General features: G+C 38.1%; 1 protein-coding gene across 2 annotated transcripts in view; it reads left to right on the top strand.

Moving 5' to 3' along the window:
* The window catches only part of LOC127649170 (dihydropyrimidine dehydrogenase [NADP(+)]), a 293,316-nt gene that overhangs the window by 88,367 nt on the left and 190,222 nt on the right, over nt 1-14,727 (top strand). The window lies entirely within an intron of this gene.

Genomic DNA, 14,727 nt, shown 5'->3' with positions numbered 1-14,727 from the left:
TAGAGGATTAAGCAAAAGTATCAGTTTGCTCCTCATTTAATCTCATTAGTTTTACACAAAATGTAATTAAAATGCAATTTATATATGTCTATTATTATAACCAGATGCCATTCACATGCAATAAGATTAGTTCATGTAACAAGAATGTAGCTTTTTACTGTTTGAAACGTTTATCATTGCATAATGCCTACTTTAATTTTTCTAAAGACTGTACTGTATTAAGCCATATACAGTATGTATTGCACAATATTCAGTAGTAAGCTAGTATTCCATTCCAAATATAGCCTGGTTCTGATGTTCTAGATTTTAAGAGCTAGTCTAACTTTGGTCTGTGTGAAAGATTTCCCCAGTGAGCCATCACAGAAAGCAGACTGTTCCCTCGTCAATAAGCATTCAGCACCACCCCACTTATCTTTACTTAGCAGATTTTAGTAGCTGCAGTGTGATAACCATCACTCTGAGGGAGAGGCAGGAGATGATAAGACCCTCAAACATGAGAGTTTTGTTTCATTATGGGAATCCTTTATCAATCCACCATCACAAATACAAACTTATTTCACCAGATTAGCCAAAAACATCTACCACACATTAACATATTCTGGTTAGATCACATATATTGAGGTTCTTGATTATATAAACTGTATATACACACCAGGGTCAGAAATATACCAGAACTCGGTCCGAATTTGTCACCAAATGTGACCAAAATGCCCCAGATTTTTAAGTTTCAGTGTCAAAGGGTGCCCCTGTGGTGAGTTCCTCTTTCCTTAATTTAACAATTCAAATCAGTAAAATCTACAATGAAAAATTAAAGAGCTGTATAATGTAAAAGTAACTCGCCATTCATGTCTAATTTTAGTTTTGATGTTGATTATTTTTTTATTAAATCATACAATAACAAAGAAATGCAAAATATTTTATATATATATATATATGTTATCATTTAAACCCCACAACCTTCCCTCCACCTATATAAAAAGGAGAGAGTAGTGTGATTTATTATGTGTATGTAAAAAAAAAAAACATTTTACATACACAATAATCATACTAACTCTCACTTACTTTTAAGTGAGAGTTACACTACTCTCTCTACACCCCACCTGAGAGCCCTCCAAAAACTTGAAATACCTGCCCCATTTCCAGTTAAACAAATCCAAGCCACCCCGTCTTCACGATGACACTCCACCCTCCCGATCTCCATGCACCACTCCGTATATGGGGGCACACCAGCTGACCTCCAACCCCTCAAAATAACCTGCCTGGTGATCATCACACAGGTCAGAACCCAATTCTCTACATGACAATCCCCCACATCAATGACCATCCTATTGCACAGAACACAATGTCTGGGGCAAAATGAAACCTCAAACCCCAAAATGAGTGCCAACCACGTCCACAATTTTTGGATCTCAACACACCACCAAAAAACATGGGCCATGTCACCATCCTCCGATTGGCATCACCAACATGTGGGTGTGTCTTTAAGACCAAGCCTTTACAATCTAGAGGAGGTCCAATAAAATCTATGCAAAATTTGTAATTGCATAAGACGCACCCTTGCATCTCTAGATACAGACTTAATGTTTTTAAGAATCCTAGCCTCAGCCCCTCCTCCAATACCAAGTTGAAGTTTTTCTCCCATACTCTCTTGAGAGAAGTTAAAGCTCTGGCCCTCAGACTCTGAATTAACAGTGAGTAATAACTGTTGCCTCATGACCTTTCCCATTAGCAGTAATCACCTCTCCCAGAGTATCTGCTTTAGTGGGATGTGTTCTACTCCCAAAAACAGTACAAAGCTGGTGGTGTAGTTGTAAATACCTATAAACCTGAGCTCTGGGGATCCCAAAATGTTGAACAAGATTTTCAAACGATCTCAACCCTCCACTCTTATATAGGTCACTGAGTGTAGTAACCCCCCTCTCAATCCACTCCGACCAGCAGAAAGGGGATTTACCGATACACTATCTTGGGTTCTGCCATATGCTCGAGGCAACATTTAAATAAATGTCCGATTTAAACATTCTGGACACATTTATCCAAACCGAGTGTACAAGCGAAATAACAGGGTGTGATTTAACTTCTCTGATTAGTTTGATAGAGAGGCTTTGCAATGGTGAAATAGGGGCAATAACTTCCTGTACAATACCAAACCATGGAGGGGCTCTCTCAGGTGGAAGAGACCAATGAGCCAAATGTCTGAGGCTGAACACATAATAATAAAACAAAATCTTGGGTTGGCCTAGCCCACCTTTGTCAATCAGCCTATGTAACTTATTGAAATGCAACCTGGAACACTTACCATTCCAAATTAAGGACTTCACTATACTATCAAATTGCTTGAAATAAGGGAGGGGGACATCTACAGGGAGAGATTGTAGCAGGAAGCTACATTTTGGAATACCTTCCCAATCATAGATAAATGTAATGAAGCCCACCTGCCCACATCGCTAGAAAAACTTTTTATTAAAGGGTCATAATTAACACTAACTAAATCAGACAAATCTGCTGGGAATAAAATCCCCAAATACTTAATGCCCGGTTTGGGCCACTGGAAGGTGCCAGGCTAGAAAGCTGTTACTGGACAGTATGCTGTCAGAGCCAAAGCTTCAGATTTAGACCAATTCACTTTTTACTTAACTTGTAAAAGGAATTAATAATTCTGTGGAGGCAAGGCATAGTTGGTTCAGAGACAAATAATAAAATATATTCTGCATAAAGCAGAAGCTTATGCGCCATGTTTGTACCGCTGCTACAGGGTGTCTATAAAGCAACTTAATCCAACCAATAAATGTACTCACAAACACATACATTTCCAAAATCTTAAAAAGATAATCCCATTCTACCATATCATATGCCTTTTTTGCTTCAAGTGAGGGGGCAGTGACCGGACACTGATCATTCGCTACTGACCACATGATATTAAAGAAACGCCTAATGTTATCAGAAGAGCTACGGCCCAGAATAAACCCCACCTGATCTATATGTATAAGAGATGTCATAACCTGTTAGACAACATTTTTGCCAAAATTTTTACATCTTGCTGAATCAGGGAAATTGGATGGTTACTTTTACACTCGCTTGGATCTTTGTCCGTTTTAAGAATCAGGCTGATCCGGGCTTGTGTCATGGTTGGTGGAAGCTTTCCATTCTTTAATGATTCTGTATAAACTTCTAATAATAGTCGAGCCAATTCTGTAGCATAAGATCTAAAACATTTAGCAGCAAAACCATCATTACCTCTTCAAGCTCCTCCAAGGTTATCTCAGAATCAAGAGAATTGTTTTACTCAGGCATCAATTTAGGGAGTTCTTATGGTTCCACAAAATTTTGAATATCTTCATCAGTAGACGAAGACGTGGAACTATAGAGATCAAGATAGAACTCTTTAAAGGCATTATTAATATCATTAGCCAAGGTAAAACTTTCACTACCAGCAGATTTCACTGAGGGAATGGTAGAAAAAGACTCTCTCTGCTTTATATATCTAGCCAAAAGCTTCCCTGCTTTGTCCCCCGACTCAATGTATGACTGGCATGCCCTGAATAACCAAAACTAAATTTTCCTTGACAAAATAGCATTATATCTGTATTTTAATCAAGTCAATTCTCTGAGGCCATCAGACGACATTCTGCGCTTGAGCTCTGCTTTGGCACTTTTAAAATTCTCTTCCAACTCCACAAGTTTTTGGTAAATGAGGCATATTGTATGATCCGACCCCTGAGAACCACCTAAAGTGCCTCCCAAGCCACGCCTACAGAAGATACTTTGGACCAGTTGATCTCCATATAAACATTGATTTCAGTCTTTAACATTTGTTGGAAATTAGGATTTTTCAAAAAAGGATACATTAAAGTGCCAACTACATGATTTATTTTTCTCTGTATGTGGCAACACCTCTAAACTCACCAGGGCGTTATCTGAGACTAAGATATTTCCAAATGAGCAATCCACAACAGATGAAATGAGGGACTTGGATATAAAAAAAATATTCTAGAATAAATCTCATGGACTGATGAAAAGAATGTGTAGTCCCTCCCAGATGGGTTCAGATGTCGCCAGATATCCGCAAGACCAAGATTTTTACACATCCTGTGAAGCGTCAATGTTGCTATGGGGGCTTACATGCTTTTGCTTGACTATGATCAGACTGAGTCCATAAAAATTTTAAACCCCCCATGATTATATCATGAGGGGTGCCAGCAGCTGGCAACATCCCTTCAAGATCTATAAAAAAGCCCTGATCATCAGTGTTCCTTGTGTAAATACTAGCCAAAATCTACCTTTACCCCGGAATTTCTGCTAAAACAATAATGACTCTTCCTTATTTATCTTCAATTTGTTTGAGATATTTGAATTGTAGATATTTATTTAAAAATATAATGACTCACATGCTTTTACTTGAGCTAGCACTAAAGAAGACATGTACACCCCATATCTTCCCAAAGCTGAGTAAGGTGTGTTTCTTTCAGAAAATTCTTAAGAAAAGAAATAACCTTCCTTCTTTTTGTGGGGTGCCCCAACCCATTCACATTCCATGTGGAAAGAGATAATCCACTCATATTAACATTTGACATTTTGACATATTAGAAAAAATAATGTGCCAATAATAAGATTAAACAGACCGCATTAGTGCAACAATTAAACCCCGAACTTCCCCCCCGAACCAAACAAACAGAAAAAAAATGTGAGCATTAATGCCGTGCACGACAGCGCCAACCGGCGTCAAAACCTCTAAACTGAAAAGGTCCATGTACTCCTACGAGAACCCCCGTGACAACTTTGCCATTGGATTGCTAAATTTTGCAATACATAATTACATAACAGAAATATTTCTAAAACAAACCCAGGCAATAGGTGGAATAAACACACAGAACATGTTGGTTTATTCAGAAAACTGTCTCGAAGGTGTGATCCTCCATGAAACAAATTCCAACCAATATAAAGCCATTCAGTTTCCTATGACAGACAAACAAGTGTTCCGTGAGCCGGCTGTCCACGAGCACATCAGATGATGTAATCATTCCAATGTCCCGCAAAAATACTCCACATATGAAACTCCGGCCAACAGGAGGCATAAGCACAATGAACGATTCATCCATAACTGTCTCGAAGCAGTGTGTTCCACAAAACAAATTCCAGCCGCTAGGTGGAACCAACACTAAAAGAAACAAAACAGGTGTCCTTGTTTCTTGGACGGTCAAGACACAAATTCACTCAGAGGCTGTATAAAAAAATTAATAAAAAAAAATCTTGGGCTTATCAGACCATCCACTTTATAAAAGACATCCTTTGTGTGGGCATGTATATATTTTGCGGTCATCCATAGTGTCTATTCTCAATCTGGCCGGGAACATCAGTGTAAAAGCGATCGTCTGTCAATGCAAAACATTTTTCAAGGCAACGTGTTATTCCAAAAAACTGAAAGGGCATCACTGGACACTTTCTTTTTACAGCATTTTTTGTCTGCTGAAAATCCCAGGCACTCTTCTGAATACACCCAACTGGGAGCGCTTGAGAGCGCTTCGGAGACGCAGATTTTTTTTCAGCTGAGACTGTTTGGTTGCTATGATACAGAAAATGCGTGGAATGAATGTGTTTCAAGTACCTAATTACACAGTTTTTGTTATCAATAAGTATTGAAAGTAAAAATGGTGGCACAAGGTAGAGTACATGCTCTGGACCTTGCTCTGGATAAAGGGAAGGCTGAAGCATTATTTTTAATATTAATATTGTTGTCACTCAGCACGCCGTGGATTCAGACTCGCTACTCCAGGTGTGATAGTCAGCGTCTTTACTCACTGAGCTACCCAGTCCCCCCCTGTACAGTGACGAGCGATGCGTTTTACCCAAAGTTGGACATTTTTCAACTAAAAAAAAATGTGCAGTGTCTCGTCACACTGCTGGCTTATTAAAATATGCTCCCATTGCAAAAAGTTGAAAAAATACACTGGCCTCAGTGAAAAACGCTGTGGTGGACACATGGCCTTAGTGTTATTTGTTCAGTGAAACTCAATTAAATCTTTTTTTTTTTTTTCAGGTCGTTTTCATACAACATAGGTCCATAGTGACTAAAAATGTCCAAAATAACACCAAAAATACCATAAAGTTCAATTAATGTCCTATATTTCAAATCCTCTGAAGGCATACAATAGGTTTGTGTGCTAATTTAAATAATTATTCACAGAAATGGTGACCAGATGAACATTAATATAAATCATGATGCACCCCCCCCCCCAAATGTGTCTATACAATTTCCTGTAAAATATTCTATCAGCTGATATAATTTAAACGACAACTTCTAGTCAAGTCAAGTGGTTTTTATTGTCGTTTCAACCATATACAGTTAGTACAGTACACAGCAAAACGAGACAACGTTCCTCCAGGACCATGGTGCTACATAAAAACAACAAAGGACCAACACAGGACCACATGAGACAACACAACGAAATAAAATACCTATATAAAAAAAACCTACATATACCTATATAAAGTGCACGTGCAAACATGTGCAAAAAGTACAGGACAATACAACAAATTTCTGACAATGAACAGGACAATAGACAGTGCAGTGCCGACCAGTACTCAGTAGTGCAAAAAGATGACAGTTTCTAAAAATGTAACATAACATACTATGAGATAATGTTCTATGCACATAGCAGTTATTGAGGTAGCAGACAGTTATAAAGTGACAGTAATTAAAGTGCAACTCAGGACACGTGTGTGTCAAACCAGTCTCTGAGTATTGAGGAGTCTGATGGCTTGGGGAAGAAGCTGTTACACAGTCTGGCCGTGAGGGCCCGAATGCTTCGGTACCTCTTGCCAGACGGGAGGAGGGTGAAGAGTTTGTGTGAGGGGTGTGTGGGGTCAGTCCACAATGCTGGTTGCTTCTGTGGATACAGTGTTTTTTGTAAATGTCTTTGATGGAGGGAAGAGAGACCCCAATGATCTTCTCAGCTGTCCTCACTATCCTCTGCAGGGCTTTGCGGTCCGAAACGGTGCAAGTCCCAAACCAGGCAGTGATGCAGCTGCTCAGGATGCTCTCAATAGTCCCTCTATAGAATGTAGTGAGGATGGGGGTTGGGAGATGTGCTTTCCTCAGACTTCGAAGAAAGTAGAGACGCTGCTGGGCTTTCTTGGTGATAGAGCTGGCGTTGAGGGACCAGGTGAGGTTCTCCGCCAAGTGAACACCATGGAATTTGGTGCTTTTGACGATCTCCACAGAGGAGCCGTCGATGTTCAGCGGAGTGTGTTCACCTTGTGCTCTCCTAAAGTCAACAACCATCTCTTTTGTTTTGTCGACATTCAGGGACAGGTTGTTGGCTCTACACCAGTTCGTCAGCCGCTGCACCTCCTCTCTGTATGCTGACTCGTCGTTCTTGCTGATGAGACCCACCACGGTCGTGTCATCGGCGAACTTGATGATGTGATTCGAGCTGTGCATTGCTGCACAGTCTTGAGTCAGCAGAGTGAACAGCAGTGGACTGAGCACACAGCCCTGGGGGGTCCCAGTGCTCAGTGTGGTGGTGGTGGAGATGCTGTTCCCGATCCGGACTGACTGAGGTCTCCCAGTCAGGAAGTCCAGGATCCAGTTGCAGAGGGAGGTGTCCAGGCCCAGCAGGTTCAGCTTTCCATTCAGGTGCTGGGGAATGATTGTGTTGAATGCTGAGCTGAAATCTATGAACAGCATTCGAACGTATGAGTCCTTATTGTCTAGGTGGGTGAGGGCCAGATGGAGGGTTGTGGTGATGGCATCGTCCGTTGAACGGTTTGAACGATACGCAAACTGCAGTGGGTCTAGTGAGGGGGGCAGCTGGGTCTTAATCTGCCTCATGACGAGCCTCTCGAAGCACTTCATGATGATGGGTGTAAGTGCGACGGGACGGTAGTCGTTGAGGCAGGACACTGAAGACTTCTTTGGCATGGGGATGATGGTGGTGGCCTTGAAGCACGTTGGAACGACGGCGCTGCTCAGAGAGATGTTGAAGATGTCGGTAAGAACATCTGCTAGCTGGTCTGCACATCCTCTGAGCACTCTGCCAGGAATGTTGTCTGGTCCAGCAGCCTTCCGTGGGTTGACTCTACGTAGAGTTTTCCTCACATCTGCCGTGGTAAGACAGAGCACCTGGTCGTTGGGAGGAGGGGTGGACTTCCTCGCCATCACGTCGTTCTGCACTTCAAACCGAGCGTAGAAGTCGTTCAGCGCATCTGGAAGGGAGGCATCTTTGTCACAGGCAACTGATGTTGTCCTGTAGTTGGTGATGGCCTGGATGCCCTGCCACATGCGCCGCGTGTCACCGCTGTCCTGGAAGTGACTGTGGATTCTCTGGGCGTGTGCGCGCTTTGCCTCTCTGATTGCCCGTGACAGTTTGGCCCTAGCTGTTCTTAGGGCTGCCTTATCGCCTGCTCTGAAGGCGGAGCCTCGGGACCTCAGCAGCGTGCGCACCTCCGCAGTCATCCACGGCTTCTGGTTGGAGAGTGTGGTGATGGTCTTGGAGAAAGTGACATCATCAATGCACTTGCTGATGTAGCTGGTCACTGATGCTGTGTATTCCTCCAAGTTGGTAGAATCACCATATGTTGCAGCCTCCCTGAACATGTGCCAGTCAGTACACTCAAAACAGTCCTGAAGAGCAGAGATGGCTCCTGCTGGCCAGGTTTTCACCTGCTTCTGAAGCGGTTTTGTGCGTCTGACGAGCGGTCTGTATAGTGTCAAATACTTAATTAAACACTATTATTAGGGCGGCACGATTATAGCAAAATTCATAATTGTCAATTATTGCTCTTGATATTGTAATCACGATTATTAATGTCGATTAAACATTTTTATTACCGTGACATCACATATTAAACAACCGTGTGATTCTTCAGAGTAGCAGATTTCAATGGTGGATTCGAGCTGTGCTCCAGTTTCTTTTAAGCATCTTTTAAGCATTATATTGTATTATATTTTATATTGTAATAATGTTTGTTAAGGTAAGGCAAGTGAAAATTATTGTAAATTGATATCTATGGTATAGAATAAATGTAATTATTGCTAAATTTCTGGTTAAATGATTAATCCACGTACAGTAAATAATATGGTATATTCAATATTCAAACTTATTAACAGCTGATTTAAATATACCAATTTACTGCATTCAGTAAGACCTTAGTGAAAGAGACGGGGGACCATTCATCCCGTTAGATCTTCAATGGTGATCTTGTTCATGTAATATCATTGTTAGATCATTTTTGGCCTCAGTGATTGCACTTTGGAAATTAAAAATGGTCATTTGCGATCAGAGTTTATGCGATTTGTGAAAATGTTAAATCTACCAATACCAGCTGCGTAGCAAATGGGTCTTATAAGAGCAGATGCAATAACAATGCCGGTGATTCCGAAAAAATTTGATTTATGCCATATTCTTTATGTTGGCTACAACTCCAAAACACACTTAAAACAGTTAAGCTGAATTATTTTATTACTATTTTGTACAAATCAAATTCACATTGTCCTACTTATTAACATGACAAAACAAAACTGTTATTACATTTTTATTAAATTGTACACAGAAATCGAACCACGCGACAAAGTCTCCCATTTCAAATGACTGCTGTCACTCACTGCAGGTTTACACTGTTTGAGACCTCTCATTAAAAACAAAGCTGTTTAATCAGCATAGCAACTAAATTATTTACACCGCATCTGTGCCTTGATTAGAACACGATCATTTTAGTTTTGTCCTGTTGCTCATCTATTGTAGTGTTGCAGTGTATTTAACATCTACGTTCAAAGGGAGCAGTTCAATATGCAATTAATCCAAAATGTTTACAAATTGCTTTTCGCTTTTGTTCTACAGCTTCTTTTCAAGTGTCAGGTGATGTTTCTTCAGTATTCATATTCATGTGTTGCGCGTACAGAACAAGAACATAACGCAAGCATCTGGGCATTCAGACAGTTTAAAACTTGCGCATTAGGATCAGTTGTCATTACTGATAGGACGGAGGACTAATCCAAGTGGCTCTGATTGGCCATTGCCATTTCATTGCTTAACGGACATGTTAGTGATTGGTTAGAATACTCAACCGCTGCAAAAACATGTTGTAAATAGAAACCATTGACGCAACAAGAGCAGTTACAATTTTCACGATTACATAATCGTGGCAGCCGTAATCCCAATTTGTTTTTTATTAATTGTGCTGCTCTATTATTATAAAAAAAATATGTCTGTTTATTGTTTTCGCTCTCCTGCGTTGGAAAAAAAATTCAGAAATATAGTGTGTGCGCAGGAGATACGGTACAGAATTTATGTTGTGCTTAATTTAAACACTTAATATCGTGCTGAATTTAAACAGAAAAAATACAGAACTGAAATGTGTCCGAAGTGGCTTCTTGTCCTCGATGCTGTTGCATTACTTTATGCCAGCGTCTTGCTCATTGTATTTCACATAATAGTATCAGAATCATCTTTATTGCCAGGTATGCTTACAAATAAAATTAATTTGTCTTTGTGATAGGAGCTTCCAGTGCACATCAATACAATACAGCAACAAGACAGAGATAATAAGGAAAAATAATTACAAATAAATAAATAAATAGAAATAATAAAAATTGGATCGAAAATAAAGTAAATATAGAATACACAATAAGACAATATAAATATATATATATCCTCCACAGACTGTTTGCTCGATAAGCAAATTGAGGGGATCTAGAAAGTGTCCAGTGATGTCCTTCAGGTGGGCCAACACCAGTCTCTCAAATGATTTCATGATCACAGACGTCAAGGTGACAGGTCTGTAGTCATTAAGTCCTGTGATTTTGGGTTTCTTTGGGACAGGAATGATTATTAAGTGTTTGAAGCAGCATGGGACTTCACACTGCTCCAGTGATCTATTGAAAATCAGTGTGAAGATTGGGGTCAGCTGGTTATCACAGGATCTAAGACAAGTGGGTGAAACTATGTCTGGGCCCTGTGCTTTCCTTGTATTTTGTTTTCAGAAGACACGGCACACCTCTTCACAGATCTTAAGTGCAGGTTGAGTAGCAGGAGGGGGGTTGCAGAAGGTGTTGGTGTATGTCTAACAGCATGCATTATGTCTTTAAATGGGGCTTGGCATTGAGCAGTTGTTGAAGTTACTCTAGAGAGTGCTACTGGATTCTGAGAGGAGGCAATTTCATTTAAAGGGAAGAGTCCCTTAGATTTGTTACACTCCACAGCCCTCGCGTGTGTGCATGAGAGAGAGGGATGGGTTCAAACAGGATGGTGTGAGGATGTTTTTTCTGAAAGTGATGAGGCCAGCAGTCTTCATGATCAGTGGAGCGTCAGGCGAGGAGCGCTGACAGAGGGACTAGGGGATTGATGTCGAAAAAAGAAAAGGGGAAATATACTCAACAATAACAACCACTACAAAAGCATCAACAAGGCCGTCATGGTTACAAATTCCTCTGCTTGTCTCACGGAGGCATTCAGAGGGACTGTCATTTCTTCCTACTTCAAAGATACAGCATATTTTCATTTTTCATCTTAAACAACAAGTACATCTAGTGTAGATGTATAGTGAGGTCCAAAAGTGTGAGACCATTAGTGAAAATACTTTTTAGCATTTTTCTAATTTAATATATATTTTTTTCATTATAAATTCTATTATCAGCATAAACATTTTAGTGAAAAGTTTAAAAATCTACATGAATTGGAGAATTTCTTAGTATTTTGTATGTCCCCCTATTGCTTTAATGACAGCATGCACTCAAACTACCATGGATTCAACACATTTGTGTAAAACCTGATGAGCCTTGTTTTTCTAGCAAAGATTTGAGAACGTTTCAAACAAAATTTTGTGTTCTTCATTGACCATAAATCTGACCTTTTGTACAAAGGAGTTAACATGGTCAAGGTCACAAGTGTGCTTAGTTGATAAGTGATCTTGGTGACCTAGAATTAGTGTTGAACCTTAAACGGATAGTTTAGCCAAAAATGAATATTTTGTTGTAGGGCTGTCACTATTCTATTAATAGTCAAATAAATAATTGTAATTATAATGATTAATTGTCTGTTTTAGGGGTACATTTTATATGTGTATATATATATATATATATATATATATATATATATATATATATATATATATATATATATATATATATATATATATATATAAGTTTTTGTCTCGTCCTCTCTGCCACTGTGTGTCATTAACATATCAACTAGTTCTGACCAGTAACATTTGCCATAATCACTTAACCCTTGAGTATCAATTAAAAAAAGTTACACATAGGTTCATTATGGACAAAAATGTCCATGTCCAAAAACTGTCATAAAAATATTATAGATTTATATATTTTTCCACTTTCACTGACATAATTTTTTTAACCAGCATCAGCTCTAATCATAATGACAAACATTCATTCATTTTTAGAATTTTAACCCTTTAAAACGCTGGTTTGTTTACATAATGCCACTGTTGTTTTTTTTAGGAAAAAATGAAAAATAGTAATTATTTTCAATTTAATAGATGCTAAGCAGAATTTTTTTTCTTTGATTATTAGAGCCTCGGATATGTCAATGATTAACAACAACATTCATTTTGATGCTTTCATATTTTTTATGCAGTATCAGATTTTAAAAAAAGCTACCACTCAGGTCCATAATGGACAAAAATGGGCATGTCAAAAAAGTGTCATAAAAATATTATAGAATAACATTTTTTCTACTTTCACTGACTTATATTTTAACCAGCATCAGTTCTAATCATAATTACCAAACATTAATTTATTTTCAGAATTTTAACACTTTAAACGCCGGTTTGTTTACATAATGCCACTGTTGTTTTTTATAAAAAATATAATAATTATAATTATTTTCAATTTAATAAATGCGAAACAGAATTTTTTTTATTTTTATTATTAGAGCCTCAGACACATACAAACCACACTCTGAAATCCATACCAACACACTCAAACAATTATATATTCATAATGTATCTAATTGGCTCTATAATATGCATAAGCCAAAAACAGCAGAAAACAACAACAAAAGCGATGATATGCCAAACCTGAAAAAATGGCACGATCTGGTAAAATATATTTAAAATGTAAATTTTGAAGCCTTGCCAACATAATGAAAGCATGTTAAACAAGATTGCATAATTTTATAGTTAAATGGCACTGGGATTAAAAATCGCTGTTTTAATGGGTTTCAATGGGGCCATTTTTGTCCAAAACGACGCTAAGAGGGAGTATTTTGTGTAACTAGTGCAAAAAATATTTTTTTAAAGGAAATAGGGTGAAATATTAACATTCCAATAAAAATTCACACCTTGTGGAAAATGTTATGCAGTTAGCATTAACACAGACAAAGTTATCAAAAAACCAAAACTGAAAAAGCCAAAAATGTCCACAAGGATGCACAAGGGTAGTGAAGCTGGAGCACTTTCTGTTCAATATCATAAAAAATATAAAATAAATAAGGATATATGATTTCCTTTTATGCTTCAAAACTATATGAATTATATGAAAAATAATGTTTAAATATAAAAATATTTCTATATAATTAAAATATGTCTCTCTTTTTGGTCAACTTTACGTTTACACTGTTGTTTTTAAAACTCATTAAAAATGAATTTTAATAAAAAAATACATGTAATAGAAAATACATATTTTATTATATTTATATTATTATATATAATGTTATGTATTGGTAAAATAATTCTGTCTTAATTTTTTAACTTTCACACATTATTTTAATGCTCTATGATTAAACCCACACGCCCTTATACTCATGAAGCAAAACCTTTTAGATTTTGTTTTCATAATTTTAGCACTCCACAGAAATAGAATACACGTGTGTCTTGTCCTCTCTGCCACTGTGTGTCATTAACATATACAACCAGTTCTGACCAGTAACATTTGCCATTACATAATCACTTAAAGTGAAGCTGGAGCAATTTCTGTTCAATATCAAAGTTTATATATGTTTGTTTATTTTTTTGCGGGAGTTTGGCATGAGCCACTGCTGACGGCACACATCAGAGCACTTGAGGAGCACTTTGCGAATTCTTCCGGACAGGAGAAGCTCTGGTTGACTTCTGTGGTGCAGCTCAGTTATGCTCCGAGTTCAACTGCACGACACACAAATGCACCGTTGATGGCATTTATTTTTTCGCTAAAAATTTCCTTATTTGGCCTTTTAAAGTTTAATGGAATTTGATTGGTTCTCAAATAACCATGTTTATAGTAAAACAACGCGGTCGCGACAGGCCTACTGTTGTCATTTATTCATCCTTATGCTGTTCCAAACCTGTATGGATTTAAAAAAAATTGTGTGAACTATCCCTTTAAATATTTCTTAATTTTACATTATAATGTTTCTTTGCTTTACATGTTTCAAAATCCAAAAGCTTTCTGTTTGTTTTCAGGTTTGGTTGGTATGTGCATTTTTTTTCTATTTTCAAATATTTGCTCCTATTTTAGCTTAATATGCATAAACAGCTTTATGAAAAGCCTTAGTAGGGTGATTTTCCATAGTGTGTAAATGCTGTGGCTCTGTGAGACTTTCAAAACATTGCTCTGTTTGCTTGAGAATCCCAACAAGCCAGACACTGCAACATTTGCTTAACTAATGTTTGATCTGTTTGATGGACTAATGGAAGACAGGGAAAGTTTTTGAGAATCTTGTTTGAAAGCAATCATTATTTTCGCAATTTCATTTGACATTGCTAGTGACAGAGAAATTACACACTTCGCCT

This window comes from Xyrauchen texanus, chromosome 9 (genome assembly GCF_025860055.1).
Source record: "Xyrauchen texanus isolate HMW12.3.18 chromosome 9, RBS_HiC_50CHRs, whole genome shotgun sequence".
NCBI lineage: Eukaryota > Metazoa > Chordata > Actinopteri > Cypriniformes > Catostomidae > Xyrauchen > Xyrauchen texanus.
This window is presented reverse-complemented; position numbering and strand designations above follow the sequence as displayed.